Below are 22,169 nucleotides of genomic sequence, written 5' to 3'. Positions count from 1 at the left end.
AATTCCACATATTCACCACCCTCTGGGTGAAGAATTTTCTCCTCACCTCAGTTCTAAAAGGATTACCGCTTATCCTCAAAGTATGACCCATAGTTCTGGACACCCCACCATTGGGAATATTCTTTCTGAATCTACCCTGTCTACCCTGTTAGAATTTTTAAGTCTCTGAGAGATCCCCCCTCACTCTTCTAAACTCCAGTGAATATAATACTAACTGACTTAGTCTCCTCATGTGACAGACCTGCTATTCCAGGAATCAGCCTGGTAAACTTTCGCTGTACTCAAAAACAAGGACATCCTACATCAGATAAGGACACCAAAACTGCACACTGTGCTCCAGATGTGGCCTCACAACACCCTATGCATTTGCAGCAAAACATCCCTATCCTTATACTCAAATTCTTTCACTATGAAGGCCAACACAACATCATGAGGAAGGTGATGGTCTAGTGATATTATTGCTAGACTATTAATTAAGAAACTCAGTTACTGTTTTGGTGACTCAAATTCAAATTCCGACCTGGTAGATGGTGGAATTTGAATAAAATTGAAAAAAAACTTGGAAGTAAGAATGTACTGATGACCATGAAACCATTGTTGATTGTCAGAAAAACCCATCTGGCTCACTAATATCCTTTAAGGAAGGAAATCTGCTGTCCTTACCTGTCTGGCCTACATGTGACTCCAGAATCACAGCAATGTGGTTGAGTCTTAAATGCCTTCCAGGGGCAACCAGGGATGGACAATAAATGCTAGCCAGCCAACTACACCCATATCCTATGAATCAATAAAAAAAATTGCGTTCTTTACTGCCTGCAGTATCTATGCACTTACTTTCAGTGACTGATGCACAATTCATGACGTGCTTGCAAGCACCTTTGAAACAGAGCTTTAGGCAGTTTATTGGTCAACTGGCTCCAGCTACCTCACCTGAAGCAAGTTCTTCAGCATATAATTTTCTTCCATCCTGTGGACGTGCATAAGCAAACAAAACTGTTTGTGTTTGATGAGCTGTGGCTTTGAGAGGACTGTGCATTTGTGATTTTGCTCTGCCATGGTGTATCCATGATGTACCATGGAGAGCAAAGATAGAAATTGTTGAACTTCGTTTCTTGATAGCTGGAAGTCATCTATGTTTCACAGCCATACCGTAAGGAGCTGAGAACGACGGCATTATAAAGCATAAGCTTGGCCCTGAGGGTCAGCTTGATGTTATACCATGCATGTCTTGTGAGCCAACCAAAACTGGTGGCAGCTGTCAGTATATATGTAAAATGTTCTGCAAAGAGGGATAGATTGTTTGTCACTGTGGATCTGAAGTAGCAGAATTTGCTAACCACTTCCAATAGGGTGTATTTGGTATGAATTAGAGGCTGAGATGCAAAACCTTGTCCCATAACCAAGGTTTTCTTGACACTTATAGCCAGGGAGAACAAGTTACAGGAATGGAAGAGACACTTCATGAGTCTTTATAACTGAGTTTTTGTGTGGGTGACTAGCACAGCATCACTAAAGTAGAGAATCCAACAGTGAGCATGATGTGATGTGTTTTTTGACTTTGCTTTCAGTCTTGATAAATTGTAGACCTTGCTGCCTGACTTAGAACATACACCATAGAACACTACAGCGCAGTCCTGGCCCTTCGGCCCTCGATGTTGCGCCGACCAGTGGAATGAATTAAATGACCCTCTAACCTAAACTATTCCAATGTTATCCATATGCCTATCCACTGACCATTTGAATGCCCTTAAAGTTGGCAAGTCCACAACTGCTGCAGGCAGGGCATTCCATGCCGTTACTACCCTCTGAGTAAAGAACCTACCTCTGACATCTGTCCTATAATTATCAAGTATTAGTTTGTAAGTAAACTCCTTCCATTTCTGGGAAGGCCAAGGGCTGGAATTTTATGGGAATCGGAGCAGGCAAGGGGTGGACCATGGAAAGGTCCATTGTCCTCTGGTGGAATTTTATGGTTTGGGATGAGCCAGACCAAAAAATCCCGACCAAGACGTGGAGGATGAATAAGAAGATGCCAAAAAGAGCAGGGGTCATAATTTAGCCCTGTTCAGCATAATTAAGATGTGGGTATGCCGGCGTTGGACTGGCGTAAACACAGTAAAAAGTCTGACAACACCAGGTTTTAGTCCAACCTATTTATTTGATAATATACTCACAAGCTTTCGAGGGGCACCCTCTTCGTCAGGTGAATGGAGAGTTCCATTCACCTGACGAAGAGGGTGTCCCTCGAAAGCTTGTGAGTATATTATCAAATAAATAGGTTGGACTAAAACCTGGTGTTGTCAGACTTTTTACAGCATAATTAAGCACATGGAAAAGATCACGTCCACACCAAATATGCTGGCATGGAAAACACGCTATACTTCTGGGTGCACTTATAGTCTGCACATGTGACTCCAGCAAAAGCATTCCCTGTGGCGCTAAAGAACGAGGTGGACCTGAAACTATTGCAGTTTCCTCTGCCATCTTTTTTTCTGTCTGGTATGATGATTTTTAAATCGTGCAATTCCTGTGGAATGGAGCTGACCTTCCAGCACAGAAGAAGGTCATATAGTTGTGGTAGTAGTTAGGACTTCCTGACTTTGAGCAATTTGGCTAGAGTTCCATCCTTTTCTGGTGCCTTTCCATTTGCTAAACAGTTTATTGCCTTTTCGAGCACGAATAATGAGGGTTCTTCATCTAACTCATCCACAGTACTGTGGAAACTGTGAGATAAGCGTCAAGTATGGATGTGAGATGTCTGTCTCACAGGAATACAGCTTACAGAGTGTTTAGCCCAACAGGAAAGCTGTTTACTTCTGCCTGGCAGTACTTCACCATCTGCCCACTTCAGAGGAGTAACTTCGGTGATAAGACAAAGCGCCTTATTCATCCTTCACATATAGTTTGTAGATTTCCATTGTCACAGGCAGTTTGGATTTCTTGCTATAAGTTAATACAGTGTTTACTTGCACAGTATCCCTCTCCTTTTGCATAGGTATCTTGACTACTAAATTTAAGACTAGAGGACATAGGTTTAAGGTGAGAGAGGAGAGATACAAAAGGGTCCAGTGGGGCAATTTTTTCACATAGAGGGTGGTGAGTGTCTGGAATGAGCTGCCAGAGGCAATAGTGGAGGCAGGTACAATTTTGCCTTTTAAAAAGCATTTAGACAGTTACTTGGGTAAGATTGATATAGAGGCATATGGGCCAGATGTGGGCAATTGGGACTAGCTTAATGGTAAAAACTGGGTGGCATGGACAAGTTGGGCTGAAGGGCCTGTTTCCCTGCTGTAAACCTCTATGATTTGAAAGCCTGAAATCTCTTGATGACACCTTAACAGCCACAACATAACATATCGACAATGACGATGGGATCCATTGGATGGCATAGCCTACCTGTATCCCGTTCAATTGAAATTGGAAAGGAGGGGTACCCGTTGGGCAAATAGATTCAGTGAGAGTTGTTGAGTGAGTGCTGGACCCTGAGATGCAACCAGAGTACCAAACCTGAAGTGGCTGGTGAGTCAGGCAGTTTGGAAATGTATAAGAAGAGTTAAAATGAAGAGAGATTAGCTTTCAGGAGAAAAGAAAAAAGAAATAAAAGGACAATATACACATAGCCATAAGCTATGTTTCAGATTTGAAATGGAAAAGCTGAGATTTGCAGATTTCCTGATCTGAACAGAATCTGCAGGGGTAAAGACTCCTGCACAGAAGGATTTCCAACAGAGAAGCTCTGGAAAATGTTTTAAGCAGAAAATAAAGTAATGTTTAAAAGAAAACAGTTGGCATTCAAAAGCAATGCTGCAGCTTTGGAAATAAAATCATAGCAGCAGCAGCCGGAGACACTCTGTACCTACACTGTTACAAAATATACCTGCAAAGACAAGCCAACTGCATCCGAGCAACTACAGTCTATGTTGATAAAAAATACTACACAGTCTTAAAGTAGTAATGCATTTAAAGAGGTAATACATTTCAAGTTGTGCAACATTTAACGCAACAACTGTAAGAGGGAACAAAGGAAAAGGACCGGAAAATCAGAGAAGACCCCAGAAAGAAGGCAACTCTTTTGAAAAAGGGGAGTGTGCAGGTAGTACAGAATCTCAAAGGAGGAAATAAAGATCTCAAGAAAAAGGCAATGTTGGAGCTCAGAGGAGGTAATAAGCCCTTGAGGAAGAGGCAACACCAGACTCAGAGAAGGCAATAGAAGTACCCTGCAAGAGGGAGAGTTAGGAGGAGAGTAACAGTTAAAAAGAGAGCAATGGAAGACCCAGGAAGAGGGCAACGGAAGACTCTTACTCAATAAAGAGCTGAAGGCAGCAAGACTCAATTGCATCCCAACCTTTTGTATTATAATAAGAAGCTCTTGAAAGTGTTAGCAATGGACTGCAAACAGATAATTAAACTATAATTAGTCTGAAAATAAGACCAGCCAAAGCAGAGTGAAAGAAATTCGATAACTGAGAACTACAGCAAATCAGAAACAAGTTAAAAGTTGGTGATCCTAATCTAATTAAGAAGTGGCCAACTACATCAAGCCAAGGAGAAAAACAAGGACACTGAAAAGGTAGTAGTACCTAAGAAATCTCTTAGGGCCAATAAACAACATTCGATAGCAAGTGGTGAAGGAATTGGTGTTAGAACATTAAGATGTGAATGAAAGATAAAAGGGATTGAGCAAAAAAGTATAAGCAGAACTTAGCAACAGAGGTCATAGCATGGAATTGAGAAGAGCCAAGGAAATCTTATGTAATGGATGCCATCAGTTTTGTGATTGGTAAGAGAACTGCTAATCTCAGAGTGAAACTTATCAAGGATTTGATCCATGCAGCTCATGCAAAACATCCTGTATCATCTACTGCATAAGTCACCATACTGTTGAAGAGAAAAATTGGAACCGAGGTATCATTGACCGTATTGGGAATCCTGTAAAGATCTAATCAAATGATCAAACTATCAGTTGTGTGGAATACACAAATGAGCTGGAGAAATTGGCATTCTCCAATTTGTCTGGTGTTTGAGGGTGATAAGGAGGATGTAACAATGGACAAAGAGAACACAACTGTTGAACAAGTTAACAATTCAGGAGAATTGTCTAATAAAAACAGACAAGTTAAAGGAAGAAATGTTGAATGTAGAAGTGGAGTTTGTTGCAACTACAACAAAAAGGAATGGATCAGTTCTCTGAAAACATTGCAAAACATGAGAAGGGAGAGATTTTATCAAATGTCATTCGAAGAGAAGGATGGATTCACCTTGGAAGAAACTCAGAAATGGATAAACTGAATGAATTGCGAAAGCAGATACATTACAATAAAGAACAATTTAGGTCTAAGCAGAAGATTGGTTGATGTGGAAGACAAAAGGCAGAGATTGGTAAATTAAGCCACTCAGCTGAAGGAGATTTGCTAGAGAGAAGTAGACAAAGCAGCAATTCAGGCAGAGAAGGAAATTGAGATTACATGTCAGAACAAGATTGCTGAAATGGTTGCACTAAAAAATGCATAAAGAACCATGGTCATGGAAAATACGCTGAATAAAATCAATAGAACGTGAAGAAACTTTATCACATGACCTAAGTACCAGAAAAAGAGTACCACAACCAAGTCCTTCACAAGTGACAAACCAAGATTGTGCAAGAACTGTCAAGACATAGACTGTTGTACTGTGATGATCATACCTGCATGCATCGTAGAGTAATGTGCTTGACAGAAAAGGATCAATGAATGATGTCAGCAGAGTAAGGTATGTAGTCCATGGTCAGTGCACAGTCTAGGATAAAACTCGAAAAGCAAAGGTACTTGACCCGCCTGCTGTTCAGTGACCCTTCCTGAAATATAGGTAGGGGTGGTGGATGAATTTAGCTCAGCTGTGATGCTAAAATAGCTTGCCAACAATTAGGATGTCAACTGACACATGCAAGATAGCTTTTCGGGCACCATACAGGAGAGCCAGCCCTGTCTATAGAACCATTAGTGTATGTGCTATTAACTTTAGAAAGTATGGAAAGTATTTTCCTCCAAAGAAATGCTTCTTGGATACAAAGATGCAAGAATGTTAGTGCACTATATTTGTTGACTTGCTGGATAAACAAAATGACATTTTTAAACATTTTAAGATATGACCAGATGCATATGAAGAAAGACAATTAATACTGTGCTATTTTTTCATGATTTTGAGACATGAACCACTTACTTGTCAAGAAAAAAATCAAATTGTTTTTAATCTCCTGTCAGGGATATGTATTAGTACAGGGAGTAATAAAACAAACTTTACAGTCCTATGTAGCACCTGTCACAGGTGCTGAACATTAATCAGTTATTACTGTAGTTTATTCTACCGGTGACAAGTTGCAATTTTCCACTGATTCAGCTAGTTTGTCAGGTGGGAATTATAGCATAGTGTGTGTGACAAAACACATCACCCTTTTGCAATTCCAAGCTTCTCCTCTCCTTTCTGAAAACAATATAAGGGAACTCAGAAGTAATAAGGCGGAATGTATAATTAATTACCCAGCTTGCTCTAATTAGGGTTGAATAAGTTGTGTCCCTCTCATCATCACAAATGTGCTGATGGGTAATACCAGTTTATGCTATATTAACTGCAAATATGCAATCCCTCTGAGAGCACTTTCCTTGATGAATTTGATGAATGTGACAATAATTAGCAGAGACAGATGAGAGCTAAATTACTACTGACAATGTAATGCTATCTGGCTCGAGGGCCTGGGAATGTGGCAAGCTAACATAGCAGGGACCAGGCCCATTTCTAATTAATAGTCTTTTAGCCAGAGAAAAGGAATGGTAATTGTTTTCGTCAAAGGCTGCAGGGAGCTATCAGGGTAATAAAGTTAATTAACAGAACAAACAATCTTTCACTGCTGTACTAGAAGTGGAAAAGAGTGTAATTCAAACCAAAGAAAGATATGACTAGATGATACGGTACTAGCAGCATTTTTCATGCAACAGACTTGGGAAATAATTTAGAATAATCACTTATTCTTCCCATTTTTATTGGCATCCCTCACATCACACACCCAATAAAAATGTTGAACTATTTTTCCAGTATAATTTCAAGCCTTGAGTTTTCAATTAAACATGTTTCTTACTGCTCCATTTTAATTTATTGAGTTCATGTTTCACATGCCTGTTGGCTTCGTCCCATAATATTCAAATTGATATTTCAATGTTCATTTTGTTTCTCATATACTTTATTGCCAGCCATCTTCATGAACAAAAATATTTTACTCCTGCAGTAATTTAATGATTTTTCTTAATGTCTCACATCGCATGTTGACATTACTTAAGGAGCAGATTTCACTGTGCACTCCATTGACATACCTCTGTTCCAATATGGTAATTAACCATACTGACTAATCACTCATTCCCTACCAACCATGCAGATTACATTGATGCATCAGGAAATCAAATGATAAAGAAAAGGATGTACATAAAGCTCTGCTATTCAAAGCATGATAGATAGTGAGTTATTCAAAAGATCTTCTAACTGCGGCATTGTATGTAGCAGACATGGGAAATTATTTTAATAGCTTCCACCAGGTAGAACAGAGTAGAGCATAATTAAAATAGCAGTGCACATCTTGCCATTGCATTCCTGCCGACATGCAGTCTGTGCCACTTTGGTTAGGGCCTTAAAACAGGTGGCTCAGGTACTGTTGGAAACAGGCAGTAGTCTCATTAGACTATGCAAATTGAGTTATGTCAGTAGTACCCAATGGAATTTTAAAATACAGTCCCCACCACTTTAGAAGTGGTTTAATTTGGGTAGTCAAATTGGCTGGAAAGTATTTCAATTTTCCATTTGCATTATTGTCAATTGAAAAGTTGGCACACACATTCTGGTAAATACTTTATGTATTTTGGGTGGAAACAGGTGTTCTCTCAATAGTTGGCTGCTTCAACAAATAAGCTTTGTGAATTAATGTTACAAATTGAACAAGTGTTGGTAATGTTTTTTAATAATGATATTCTTTAAATTTACCTAGTTACTGTTTGATAGTGCTCAGTTCTTCACTTCTCAGACCTGCTCTCCTGCTTCTGAACCCTCAGCTCTCTTCGGACAGCTATAACTTCCTTTCCTCAGAGGAACTGCCTCATCTCCTGTTACCCATATATCTTACTACCCAGGCCAGTTCTTGGTCTGTGGTCCAAATGTCTGTGCTCTTCTCAAACTCATAGCGGATGGGATCTCAGGTGCAAAGCATCAAGTGCAGTGATCCTATAGATATGTAGATTTACGGTGTGGAAACTGAGAGCCTTTCTAGGCTTAGGCATCACTTCTGCTTGATAGCTGTAGAATCTCCTTTGAGAAAATTGAGTTTTATTTTGGGAAAATTGGGTTAGCATCAACATGTTTGCCATAAGCAATAGGAACTGTACCAATGGGTGCACCATAAACAATCTGCCCCTTTGGTACTGGGAATCAAACCACCTAACCAATGGTCATTAAAGAAGCCTCTATTCTATCATCTTCTCAGTGTAAATGTGTGAGTTAATAATTTGTGTGAGCAGGTAAACCAGTAATACTGTTCCTGTTCCCGCAAAGATCAACTCCCAGTCTGATGGCCAACTCTCTATTTTTCCCTCAGGATCACCATTCCCATCTACCCACCCGCTCCCTGCCTTCCAGCACCCTTAATTTGACTGAAACTGCTGGGGTCTGTGGTGAATTAGCTTTATTTCAACCTCTCCAACCATGATGAGTTATTCTGAAAATGCAAGCAGCTCCCAGAAGGAATGAAAAATTTTGACAATGATAATTGATCATGGCTCTTTAAACGGTTTTCCTCCTCCATGATACAAAATACTGTGATATTCAATAACACAAATAGGAATGTGAGCATGTATAGCTTTGTGCCAAAGCATGCCATGGTTTTGAATAGCAGGGTGGGATCTCCCATGCCCCGGTGGGAAGAAGTTTGTGATGAAGGTAAATTATTTTATATTAAAAATTACAATATTGTTACAATTCTGAGGTTGATGACATTATTATGTTGTTATATTTTGGGACTGTAACTTTAAATTTAGGGTAAATGAATGGCATCGTGTGACCTGTTCTGAAGTCTGTCTGACAGTAAGCCTAGGTAAAAAAAAATAGGGAATAGTGAGAAGATTCAACATGTATGTCAGCATCTGTGGAGAGAGAAAGCAAGCTAATGTTTTGAGTCGAATATGGCTGTACTTCAGTTCAATATTCAACTCAAAACATTGGGCAATATTCTCTGGACTCCCCTTAGTGTTTTTCTCAGCAGTGAGAAGCCGCACACCTTTCGCTGGCAGTGAGATCCTCTGGTGCTGCTGAATATGGGAATTCCTAATTGAAACTACCCATGCTCCTGGGAAACCCATGGCAGCGGTTGTGCCACCTGCAGGATCAGAGAATCCCACCAGCGTGAACTGCTGGAGAATTCTGACCATTATCTCTATTTCTCTCCACACAGATGTTACTGGCCTACAGCGCTTTCTGTTTTTCTTTAAAATTACCAGCATCTGTTGTATTTTGTTTTTATTAAGTAAGCCTGGGTGTTTGAGATCATAGGAAGGTTTAGATAGTATTACTGAAACGGAGGTGCAAGATATTCATCCTTGGAGCCAATGGGAGCAGTCCCTGCAACAAGTAGACTCTGAAGAAGGGATTTTCCAGTCACACTCACCCCAAAACCAGTAAATCCCACCCAAGGTCAACTGACCTTTGCATGGTCCGCCCCTCGCCCACTACAATTCTTGTGGCGGGCAAGTTGGGAAAATTTCCCCCAGAGTCTCCCAAAGTTCCAGAAAACATTAAAGATGCTGCATTGTAAACAGTTATGCTGTAAACTATTGACTTCGAAGATGGAAGACAATTGGAGTCAAGGATTGCTAATTAGAATTTATATCTGAATGCAAGGTACAGTTACTGTGGAGTAGAGGCAGTCGAAGACTCCACAGACTTTTGTAGATTAGGTTACAGACTTCCTGGTAGATCAATGAATATCACAGTTTTGTGTGGTCTGCAGACCATGCAGGAGGGAGATAAGAATAAAGATCAGAGAAAGGTACAGTACAGGAACAGGCCCTTTAGCCCTCCAAGCCTGCGCCAATCATGATGCCTTAATTAAAAAAAAACTTCTGCCCTAACTCGATCCGTATCCCTCTCTTTCCTCCCTATTCAAGTGCCCATTCAGATATCTCTTAAATGTTGCTAATGTGCCTGCTTCCACCACCTCCTCTGGTTGTGCGAACCAGGTACCCACCACTCCCTGCATGAAAAACTTTCCCAACACATCTCCCTTAAACTTTCTCCTCCTCACCGTGAACCTGTGTCCCCTTGTAATTGTCACTTCCGCCCTTGGAAAAAGGCTCTGACTATCCACCCTATCTATGCCTCTCGTAATTTGTAGACCTCTAACAGGTCTCCCATCAGCCTCCGTCTTTCCAGTGAAAACAATCCTAGTTTATTCAACCTCTCTTCATAGCCAACACCCTCAAGACCAGGCAATATCCTAGTGAACCTTCTTTGCACTCTCTCCAAAGCTTCCATGTCCATCTGATGATGTGGTGACCAAAACTGCATGCAATACTCCAAATGCAGCCTAACCAATGTTTCATATTGCTGCAACATTATTTCCCAACTCTTGTATTCAATCCCCTGGTTGATGAAGGCAAACATGCCATATGCCTTCTTAATCACCTTGGCCACTTCTAGGAGACTGTGGACCTGCACGCCAAGATCCCTTTGGATGTTAATGTTCCTAAGGGTTCTGCCATTTACAGTATAATTCATTTCTAAATTTGATCCTCCAAAATGCATTGCCTTGCATTGTTTGGATTAAACTCCATCTGCTATTCTGTGTCCAAGTCTCCACTCTATCCATATCCTAGTGTATCTTCTGCCAATCTTTGTGTCTTCCACAAACTTACGAATCAGACCCACATTTTCCTCCAGATCATTTATCTATACTATAAACAGCAAAGGTCCTAGAACACCACTAGCTACAGATCTCCATTCTGAACAACACCCTTCCACTGCTACTCTCTGTCTTCTATAACCAAGCCAGTTCTGTATCCGTCTAGCCAGCCCAATACAAATCCCATGTGATTTTAGTTTTTGTGCCAGTCTGCTATGTGGGACCTTGTCCTTTGCCTTACTAAAGTCCATGTAAACTACATTCACAGGCCTTCCCTCATCAATTTTCTTTGTCAACTCTTCAAAACAATTCAATCAAATTGGTGATACATGACCTTCCCGTACAAAATCATGCTGCCTGTCATAGAATCCTACAGTACAGAAAGAGGCCCTTCGGCCCATTGAGTCTGCACTGACCATAATCCCACCCAGGCCATACCTCCATATCCCTACACATTTAGCCTCTAATCACTCTAACCTACGCGTCCCAGGATACTAAGGGGCAATTTTAGCATGGCCAATCAACCTAACCCACACATCTTTGGACCGTGGGAGGAAACTGGAGTACCTGGAGGAAACACATGTAGACATGAGGAGAATGTGCAAACTCCACACAGACAGTGACCCGAGCCAGGAATTGAACCCAGGTCCCTGGAGCTGTGAAGCAACAGTGCTAACCACTGTGCTTCCATGCCACCCTAGTCACTAACAAGTCCATTTTCCTCCAAATGTGCATACATCCTGTCTCTCAATATCTTCTCCAAATGCTTCCCCACCACTGATGTCAGTCTCGCCGACTTATAATTTGTTGGATTATCCCTCCAACCTTTCTTAAACAAGGGAACAACATTGGCTATTCTCCAGTCCTCTGGAACCTTGCCTGTGGTCAAAGAGGATATGAAGATATCTGTTAAGAGCCCAGCTATTTCTCTGCTTGCCTACCACAGTAACTGGGATAGAGCCCCTCTGGCCTCTAGTCTCTAGTCAAAAGGCAAGACTGCAGCCAACTAAAGATTCTGCGAGATGGTCAGTCGAAGTTCCAACTCAGCAGGATTGGAAGATGGGAGCAATTGTGAATTGTCTGCTGAAAAGATTAATTATGTGAGAAGTGCAATGATAATAAGTGTAAAAGGAAACATCATTTTCTGTAGATTAAAATGTAAATTGCCTAAGAAAAGTATGTTCAGTAAGTTGTGTTTCTAGTAATATTTTACAGTAAAAATTTTGAAATGTGAAATCTTGTTGCATCACTCTTTTGCATCACTCTTACAGCTAGTAACTGGAAGTTCAAATTTATTTAAACCTTATTGATCTCTACAGAGTTCCTAACAACATTAACATTTTATTATAATGTATATGGATATGCCTTATTAAAACTAGCTATTTATGTAAAAATTGAAGCTTGAATAAATGAGTAAGCTAATAACATGTTAAATAAAAAGTGCTTCTGAATGTAAAGATTTCTAGTAAGATCAGCCTTGCAATGAAATATTTTTAAGATAAAATTTACATGGAGGTTAAGATACAGTAAAAAGAGTAAAGCCAAATCTCTGGGAGTTCATCCTCAGGAGATGACCCAGAAGATGCACTGGGGACCCATCTGAATACCCTATGCAATTGCCTAAGCAGGTTAAACTTCCATAGGACAATTACCTTGTACTGAGAACCATCTTAAACTTGGATTTAAATTGGAGACTTCAGATGGTGCAGATTCTTTTAGGAGAATAGTTACCCAGGAAAATTTAGAAGGATAAAACCTAGTTCTAACTTCTGGGTAATTGTGGTAAAATTATGGAAATGGTTGAAAGCTTGAAGTTTTTAGGTGTCCAGATTACCAACAATTTATCCTGGCCCCACGATGCCAACACTGTAGTTAAGAAAGCCCAACAATGCCTCTATTTTCTCAGAAGACGAAGGATATTTGGCATGTTAGCTATAACTCTCGCCAACCTTTACAGATGTATCATAGAAAGCATTCTTTCTGGTTGTATCACAGCTTGGTATGGCTCCTGCTGTGCCCAAGACCGCAAGGAACTACAAAAGATCGTGAATGTAACCCAATCCATCACACAAACCAGCCCCCCAGCCACTGACTCTGTCTACACTTCCCACTGCTTCGGCAAAGCAGCCAGCATAATTAAGGACCCCACGCAGCCCAAGCATGCGCTCTTCCACCTTATTCTGTCAGGAAAAGATGTCTGAGATGATGTACAACTGACTCAAGAACAGCTTCTTCCCTACTGCCATCAGACTTTTGAATGGACCTACCTCACATTAATTTAATCTTTCTCTACACCCTAGCTATGACTGTAACACTACATTCTGTACTCTCTCTCATTTCCTTCTCTATGAATGGTATGCTTTGTCTGTATAGCACGCAAGAAACAATACTTTCCACTGTATAATAATATTTGTGACAATAATAAATCAAATCAAATCAAATCAAGGTACTGAATCCAGTACCTCATACCCCCACTGGACCGCTCCCCCCCAATTATCCTGCACCCCTATCCCTACCACCTGTCCTGATTAACTCCCACATATTGGCACCCCACCCCCTGCCTACCCACCCAAACAACCCACCCACCCCCTGCCCCCCCCGCCCTCCCCATCCCCCTAGCCATTCTCCCCCACTCCCTCTGATCGCCTGACCCTCCCAACTATTGAAAAGCTCTTGATTTCCCCAAACCTTCCACTCAACACCCCTTTTGACCACCCAACTCCTTCCCCCGACCATCATCCTCAATCTTCCTGCACCTGACTACCCAAATACCTTCCCCCACCACTGTAATCCTTTGCCCACTTTCCCTGTCTTCTCAAAATAGCTGGAATCTTTAAACATACCTGGTTTATGACAGCGAGTGCTTTCACAAGAGATGTGTCTTCATTTCCCATATTATTGCTACCCTACACTGGAAGGCCTTAGGCAACATGTACATTGCATATTTCTCACCAGGCCAAGTTCAGAAGACTAGGTGGGAAATGTGCAGCTCCTGACCTGGATTAGTAAAAAGAAGCAGAATGGTAACCAACTGTGATTACTACACCTTGGAAGTTCTGGCCCACTTTTTGAATAAAATTGGCAAACTTGAGAGATACTAAAGTAGTATTGTGAGATGAAAATCAACTCCAATGTTTTGGAATTGTTAACATATATATGTTTAAATATTAATAATGAACAGTTTTAGAACAAAATAGAGCACAAATACTTTCTATTCATTCTTCACATTGCCCTACACTGGTGTGGTCCAATTTTTTTTATTATTTTCTATGCAGTAGAATCATTCACTTAATGGAATAATTTCATTTTTTTGCTTTACAGTTCAATTTTGGGATACTACAGCTGACTACAAAACCATTAAAATGAGGAGATATAGAAATATTCCTTGCCAGTAACTCATGCTGGGAAGTGTATGTCTGTGGATAGCATGTGGGCTCAAAATCAGATCTTGCTGTGTGTCACTTATATTGAATAGTCTGTTAACAGTAATTACCTAAGTTTATGTATAAATTATATTTACCTAGATGATATACTGCTGAGGGTTGTTGGCCCACATGGACCATAACCCTAATATCAATCGAATTTTAACTTCTGTCAATAGTGTAAACCAGGCATTGTTGAATTCTCTGCCCTTAATACATCCTCTAACTTCAATGCAAAGTAAAATTGGGGAGATGGGGTGCATAATGCATAGTCAATCCAATATTGGCTGTTTACATTCACATTGATTGTTAAAAGTAAGAACATAGGATTAGACAATTGAGCCCCTTGACACCATTCCTCCATTCAGTGTAATCATGCCCACCTTTGCCCCATTTCTCTTAGTACTTTTATTTGGTAGCATGAACTTTCGGAGCGCTGCTTTTTCATCAGGTGAGTTCATCACCTCATGAAACAGTGCTCCGAAAACTCGTGCTACCAAATAAACCTGTTGGACTTTAACCTAGTGTTGTGAGACCTCTTTTGCCCACCCCAGTCCAATGCCAGCATCACCACATCTTAATATCTTTGATTAACAAAAATCTATCCATCTTAGATTTAAAATGAACAATTGATCTAGCATCAATTGATATTTTTCAGAGGAGAATTCCAAACTTCCAAACTCCTACTACAGTTTATATGTAGAAGTGTTTCAAAATTTCATCCCTGAGAGGACTGGCTCTAACTTGTATACTATGACTCCTAGTTCTAGACTCCCTAACCAGCAAAAATATTCTCTGTCTGCCCAATCCGTTCCCCTAAATATTTTGAAAACTTTAATCAAAACACCCCTTCATGTTCTAAATTCCAGGGAATATAACCCTAATGCGTGTAATCTCTCCTCATAATTTAACCCTTGGAATTTAGGTATCATTCTGATAAAAGGAAATGCACCCCATCCAAGACCAATATATTCTTCCTAAGGTGTGCTGCCCAGAACTGCACACAATGCTCCAGGTATGGTCTTACCAATACTTTATATAGCTGAAATATAGCATCTGCCCCTCAGTTTTTTTTCTCTATATATTCTGTAGGTTAGGATTGTTTTCGCTGGAGTTCAGATGAATGAGGGGGGATTTCATAAAGATTTATAAAATTCTAACTAGACTGGATAGAGGCAGAGAGGACGTTCCTGATGGTGGGGGAATCCAAAACCAGGAGTTACATCTGAGGATTCGAGGTAGACCATTTAGGACGGAGATGAGCAGACATTTCTTCAGCCAAAGAGTGTGAGCCTGTGGAATTCATTACCACAGGAAGTAATTGATGCTGAAACATTGAATGTATTCAAGAGACGACTAAATATAGTGCTTGGGGTGAATGGGATCAAAGGTTATGGGGAGAAAGCAAGATTAGGCTATTGAGTTGGACAATCAGCCATGATTGTGACGAATGGTGGAACAGCCTTGAAGGGCCAAATGGCCTTCTCCAGCTCCTATGTTTCTATATAAAAGCCAGCATTTCTATTCGTCAAGAGCTTTGTTAGAGCATTTTGCATTTACCTCTTTTGTTCCCACTATTTCTAACTTTTCAACATTTAGAAAGAACTCTGATCTTTTTTAAGTTCAATGTAGATGACCTCACATTTGCCTCAGTTTTGGCCATTCATTTAAATTGTCAATATCTCTAATTCAGTGTTTCCTTCTACACTGCTTAAAATGCCCCCATCTTTGTGCTATTGGTAATCTTGGATAAGTGATTTTCTTTTGCATCATTTAAGTCATTAGTAAATAATATGAATAGTTAAGGCCCCTGACAGGAGCGATCTTCAGGAGAGAGGGAGAGAAAAGTGAAAAAAGGCCTAATTTTAAAATAGAAATACTATATTGTAAATGAATAAGATGGATTGTGGTTACAGTATCTTTGTTTCTGATTCCTTCTCCATTTTGATGCACAAAGACTGATCTGCATGCAAATAATTATTTGTACACAAGGTGGTGATATGAGCACTAACAGCTTTTCATCAGCGCCAAAAGATAATCTTCATGCATTAGGACAGGAAAGCTATTATTTTCAAGACCATTATTTTGTTCATTAGACAATGAGACCCAGAAATTAGATAAATGGGGACCAGTTTTTAAGATTTGGCACAATACAATTTCAATTCTCTAGTGAACTGTATCTTAAAGCAAATATCTATGAATGTAAACATAGGGCTAATTGCATGATCTCCCCCCCCCCCACCCCCCCCCCAGCAACCGTATTCCCAACAGCAATCTGTGCTTGTGTAAGCAAGTGGAATTGGGGCTACAAGATTGTACCATTGACTCAAGCCCATATTTTCTCTAAGTGCAACTTTCCCACTGAAGACAAGACAAGCCAGCTTGGATCACTGGCTGTGTGAAGTTTACATGTTCTCCCTGTGTCTGCATGGGTTTCCTCCCACAGTTGGAAAGACATGCTGGTTAGTGCATTGACTCAAGCAGACACTGAAGTGTGGCAATAAGGGGAATTTCACAGTAACTTCATTGCAGTGTTAATGTAAACTTTACTTGTGACCAATAAATAAACTTCACTATAACTTTTCCCTCCTGGGGGCTCCCTCTCCTATGGTGGGGCCAATCTGCAATAGGCATCCCGATGTATCAGATGCTGCACTGGAGAGATGCCATCTCCAATTGCAGGGGCTGCCTACCTGATACCAGCATAGTGGCACAGTGATTAGCTCTGCTGCCTCACAATGCCAGGACCTGGGTTCAGTTCCGGCCTTGGGTCATTGTTTGTGTGGAGTTTGCATGTTATCCCCATGCCTGTGTGGGTTCACTCCCACAGTCCAAAGATTGGCCATGCTAAATTGTCTCTTAGTGTCAGGGGAATTAGCAAGGTAAATACATGGGGTAATGGGAATAGGGCCTGGGTGGAACTGTTATCAGTGCAGGCTTGATTAATTGAATGCCCTCCTTCTGCACTGTAGGGATTCTATGATTCTATGAACTCTTCAAGGGCATGTAACATTGAGGCACCTTCTCCTTCTCTCTATAGCCTCAGCAGTAATCTATTGGAAGAACTGTCAAGCTGCCAGCCCTCTGATTCTGCTGGCAGCTTTGTGAGGAAGGCCACTGTTCTTAATGGGGCAGTGATCCTGGCAGTGTCCTCTCATTTGGTCGCCACTGAAAAAATCCCCCCGTGATCCCACTTTTTGCCTATTTGGACTTGGGACCTGCATTTAGTTCCAATGATGAGACCCATCGTGGGCTGGTAAAATTCCACCACATATAGCATATTGAATATTAATGTACACATAAAAAGAATAACTTATGATTTACACGCTTAATACATTATGTTAATGTTATGGTTTTGGCATTGACTTATTCTTAAAGAAAACAAATTCAGTGAAAATTAACAAAATATTTGCAGTAACAATATGGTTCCTAAGCTTGGGCTGGAATTCTCCGACCCCACCCACAGCTGGCACTTTCTGGTCCTGAAGGGAGTTTTGGTTAAGCGCCAAATTCTCCATTCTCACTGGCAGCAATGGCAGGGCAAGAAGTTAAGAGAATCCCAGCCTATATGTCTAAACAACAACAACTAGACTGTAATAGATCTATATCCCTCATGACAGGCAGAATCATTGGAGTTATTAATGGGTTAATTAATGAGTTTGTGTAGTTATCTGCTGTATCTGTGTTGTCCATTATCTTGCATTTTGATAAAGGTTAAAAGATAGTTGCAATCATTTATGGGAGTGGCAGGAATCTATTCTTGTACAAATGTTTCAATGATAAGCTTAACTTTTCATAAAAAATGCTTGAGTATAAATAAACTAAAAGCAGAGTAATAAATAAGAAACAAATTTAGGTACCCTTTAGCAGATACAAATGCATTTGCAAACATTCTTTATGGAGCACACCATGAAGTATATTCCAAACACAACTCGTTTTTTTTTGTTTGACTCATGTTTCATGCTTATAAAGAAGTCACTGAAAAAACAAATTATAGAATAGGAGATTAAATTTCCCTGTAAAACCAAATTATTCAGTTCAGGTGTATCCTTTACGATTATAATTTTCCATTGTAGTACCTCCCCACAAGTATCCTATATCCTATTCAATATTATGAAACGGCAATAATATGCCCATTAGAATAGCTTTTAATGCCCTGCATTCAGGGTCTCAAAGTAAAGAACTGTTTATGATGATGGGATATGATGGCAGCTGAAAGAGGAAACCAGACAAGGGAGTGATTATGACAGTTGTTTGCAAACCCTGCCTAGTGTACAGTGTTTTCAAGTGTTGTCTTGTCTTGATGTGCTGTCAGTCCTTCTCACCTGGGAATAGCGATAGCTTATCAAAGCCTAAACAGTCCTTCTTTACCAGTGCCTGATAATGGTGGCCCTCAATTTATCATCATATTGGAACACTGGGGGAACCATGGGAACGACTGGTCAGGTGACAGCTAGATGGACAGTTTGACAGTTGTTGAAGCATCATGGGAAATAGCTGTCACCTGATATTCACAATGACCACGGAGATAACCTTCAACATGACAGGGAAAACAAAGATGTGAATATTCTTAACATTGGTGATTTGATAATTAAAGTGCCAAATTTGCTCCTTAAAGTTGTCATTTTTGACTGAATTTTGTTGGAATTGTTGAAAGGTGTCTTTTTTATTCTTTTTGTTATTTCATTAGAACAGAATTACTTTATCTTTCAATTTGTCTTTTCTATCAATTTAAAGCATCTCTGAAAAGCTTTATGCATTTTAATCCTGTTTTGACAGTCTTTTATCTAAGGCTCAGTATCCATTTTCAAAATTTTCAGAAAGGGATACCAAAATAATCTGGACTTCTGAATTTGTTGACTTGTAGTTTAGTTAGTTTATCTAATAGCATCTCCTGCAAGTCCCTAAGAACATTTTTTTCACAACCTGCTAAAGCTTTTGCCTGAAATCTTGGAAACATTATCAAAAGATCTAATAAGAACTTATCTGAAAAAAAAACCACACACACACCATCAACCTAAGCATCAGAATTGGATGTATTGTGCCTAGTCAACCCTACAAAATCAAAATCCTCCTCACTAAAACCTGGGGACTTGTACCAAAATTGGGAGAGCCGTCCAACAGACCAGTCAAGCAACAGTCTGATAAACCACACTCAAGGAATAATTCCTTCCAGCCAAGATCCCTCAGTCTGTCCTGTCTCACTAGCAGGCCAGACCTTACCAGAAACAGTGGCATAGTGATATACAGGAGATTATGGCCCTGGGAGTTCTCACATTGGGTGTGGACATCATGAAGTTTCATGATATCAGGTCAGAAATGGGAGATTAAACCACTTGCTGATTATTAGTTATTTGCTCTCCCTCAGCTGCTGTACAGAACTCCTCTATGTTTAACATCCCTTAGAACATAAGAACATAAGAAATAGGAGCAGGAGTAGGCCATCCGGCCCTTCGAGCCTGCCCCGCCATTCAATAAGATCATGGCTGATCTGTCGTGGCTCAGTTCCACTTTCCCGCCCTCTCCCCATAACCCTTAATCCCCTCTCCTATCAAAAACCCATCAACCCGCGTCTTAAAAATATTTAGCGAGGCAGCCTCCACCACTTCAACGGGCAGAGAATTCCAGAGATTCACCACCCTTTGAGTGAAGAAGTTCCTCCTCAACTCCGTTCTAAACCGCCCCCCTTTTATCTTGAGGCTGTGCCCCCTAGTCCTATTGTCTTTTTTGAGCGGGAAGAGTCTTTCCACCTCTATCCTATCCATCCCATTCATCATCTTATACGTCTCAATGAGATCTCCTCTCATTCTTCTAAACTCTAACGAGTACAAGCCCAGTTTATTCAGCCTCTCCTCATAGCTCAACCCCCTCAACTCCGGTATCAGCCTAGTAAACCTCCTCTGCACTCCCTCCAAGGCCAAAATATCTTTGCGCAGGTGCGGCGCCCAAAAATGCACACAGTACTCCAGTTGCGGCCTCACCAATGCCCTATACAGCTGCAGCAAGACCTCCCTACTTTTATATTCAATCCCCCTCGCTATTAAGGCCAGCATCCCATTCGCCTTCCTGACCACCTGCTGCACCTGCAAGCTGGGTTTTTGCGACTCATGCACAAGGACCCCGAGGTCCCTCTGCACCGTCGCCTGCTGCAGTTTTTCGCCCCGTAAGTAATAGTCATTCCTACCATTTTTCCTACCAAAGTGGACCACCTCACACTTGCCAACATTAAATTCCATTTGCCATTTCCTGGCCCATTCGCCCAGCCTATCTAGATCCTTCTGCAGACTCTCCACACCCTCCGCACAATTTGCCGTTCCCCCAATCTTGGTGTCATCAGCAAATTTCGACACTCTACACTCGGTTCCCTCCTCCAGATCATCTATATAAATGGTAAAAAGCTGAGGCCCCAGCACCGACCCCTGGGGCACTCCACTAGTCACCATCCGCCAATCCGAATAGCACCCGTTGACCCCCACTCTCTGCCTCCTATTTGACAACCAATCCTCTATCCACGCTAACACCCTACCCCCAACTCCATGTCCCTCGACCTTCTGCAATAACCTCTTGTGAGGCACTTTGTCAAACGCCTTCTGAAAATCTAGAAAGACCACATCCACCGGCTCTCCTCTATCCACCGCCCTAGACACATCCTCATAGAACTCCAGTAAATTTGTCAGACACGACTTCCCTTTAATGAAACCGTGCTGCGTCTGCTCTATCAAGCAATTCCCTTCAAGATGCCTTGCAATTTCCTCCTTAATGACAGATTCTAACATTTTACCTACCACAGACGTTAAACTGACCGGCCTATAATTCCCCGCCTTTTGCCTGGCACCCTTCTTAAACAACGGCGTAACATTAGCCGTTTTCCAATCATCCGGCACTTCCCCGGAATCCAGCGACGTTTGGAAAATAACCACGAAGGCATCCACTATCACCTCCGCCATTTCTTTCAGAACCCTTGGATGCATTCCATCCGGTCCTGGGGACTTGTCCACAATCAGCCCCTCCAGTCTGTCGAGCACCACCTTTCTAGTAACAGTAATGTCATTAAGACCCTCCAGTCCTACCACCTTTCTATCGCTAACACCCGGCAAATTATTCACGTCCTCCTCCGTGAAGACAGAAACAAAAAAGTTATTCAATACCTTAGCCATATCCCCATCCCCTACCACTAGGTCCCCTTTCTCATCCTCTAAAGGACCAACATTCACCCTAGCCAGCCTCTTCCTTTTTATATATTTATAAAAACTCTTGCTATCCTTTTTTATATTAAGCGCTAGCCCAGCTTCATAGTTTCTCCTACCCTTCCTTATCAACTTCTTTGTCAATCTTTGTTGACATTTAAACCTCTCCCAATCCTCTTCTCGCCCACTACTCTTAGCTACTCTAAATTCCTCCGCTTTTAGTTTAACACTTTCCTTCACCTCCTTTGTTATCCACGGCTTATTACCTCTCCTCCTACTATCCTTTTTGACCATCGGAATAAATTTCCGTTGAGCCCAAGAAAGATCTCCTTAAAGATCCTCCACTGCTCCTCAACAGACCCTCCCTCCAAACGTGCTCTCCCAGTCCACATTCGCCAATTCTTCTCTCATCCTACCGTATTTCCCTCTATTCAAACAAAGGACGCGTGTCCGGGAACCCACTTTCTCCTCCTCCATCTGCACCAGAAACTCCACCATACAATGATCACTCTCCCCAAGAGGATCCTTCACCACAAGGTCCCTAATAATACCCGCTTCATTACATAGCACCAGATCCAAGATAGCTCGCTCCCTCGTCGGCTCCAACACACACTGTTCGAGGAAACTATCCCGGCAGCATTCCAAGAACTC

The sequence above is a fragment of the Carcharhinus amblyrhynchos genome, chromosome 3 (genome assembly GCF_965287045.1).
Source record: "Carcharhinus amblyrhynchos chromosome 3, sCarAmb.v2.hapA, whole genome shotgun sequence".
Lineage (NCBI taxonomy): Eukaryota > Metazoa > Chordata > Chondrichthyes > Carcharhiniformes > Carcharhinidae > Carcharhinus > Carcharhinus amblyrhynchos.
Note: the sequence above shows the minus strand (reverse complement) of the source record.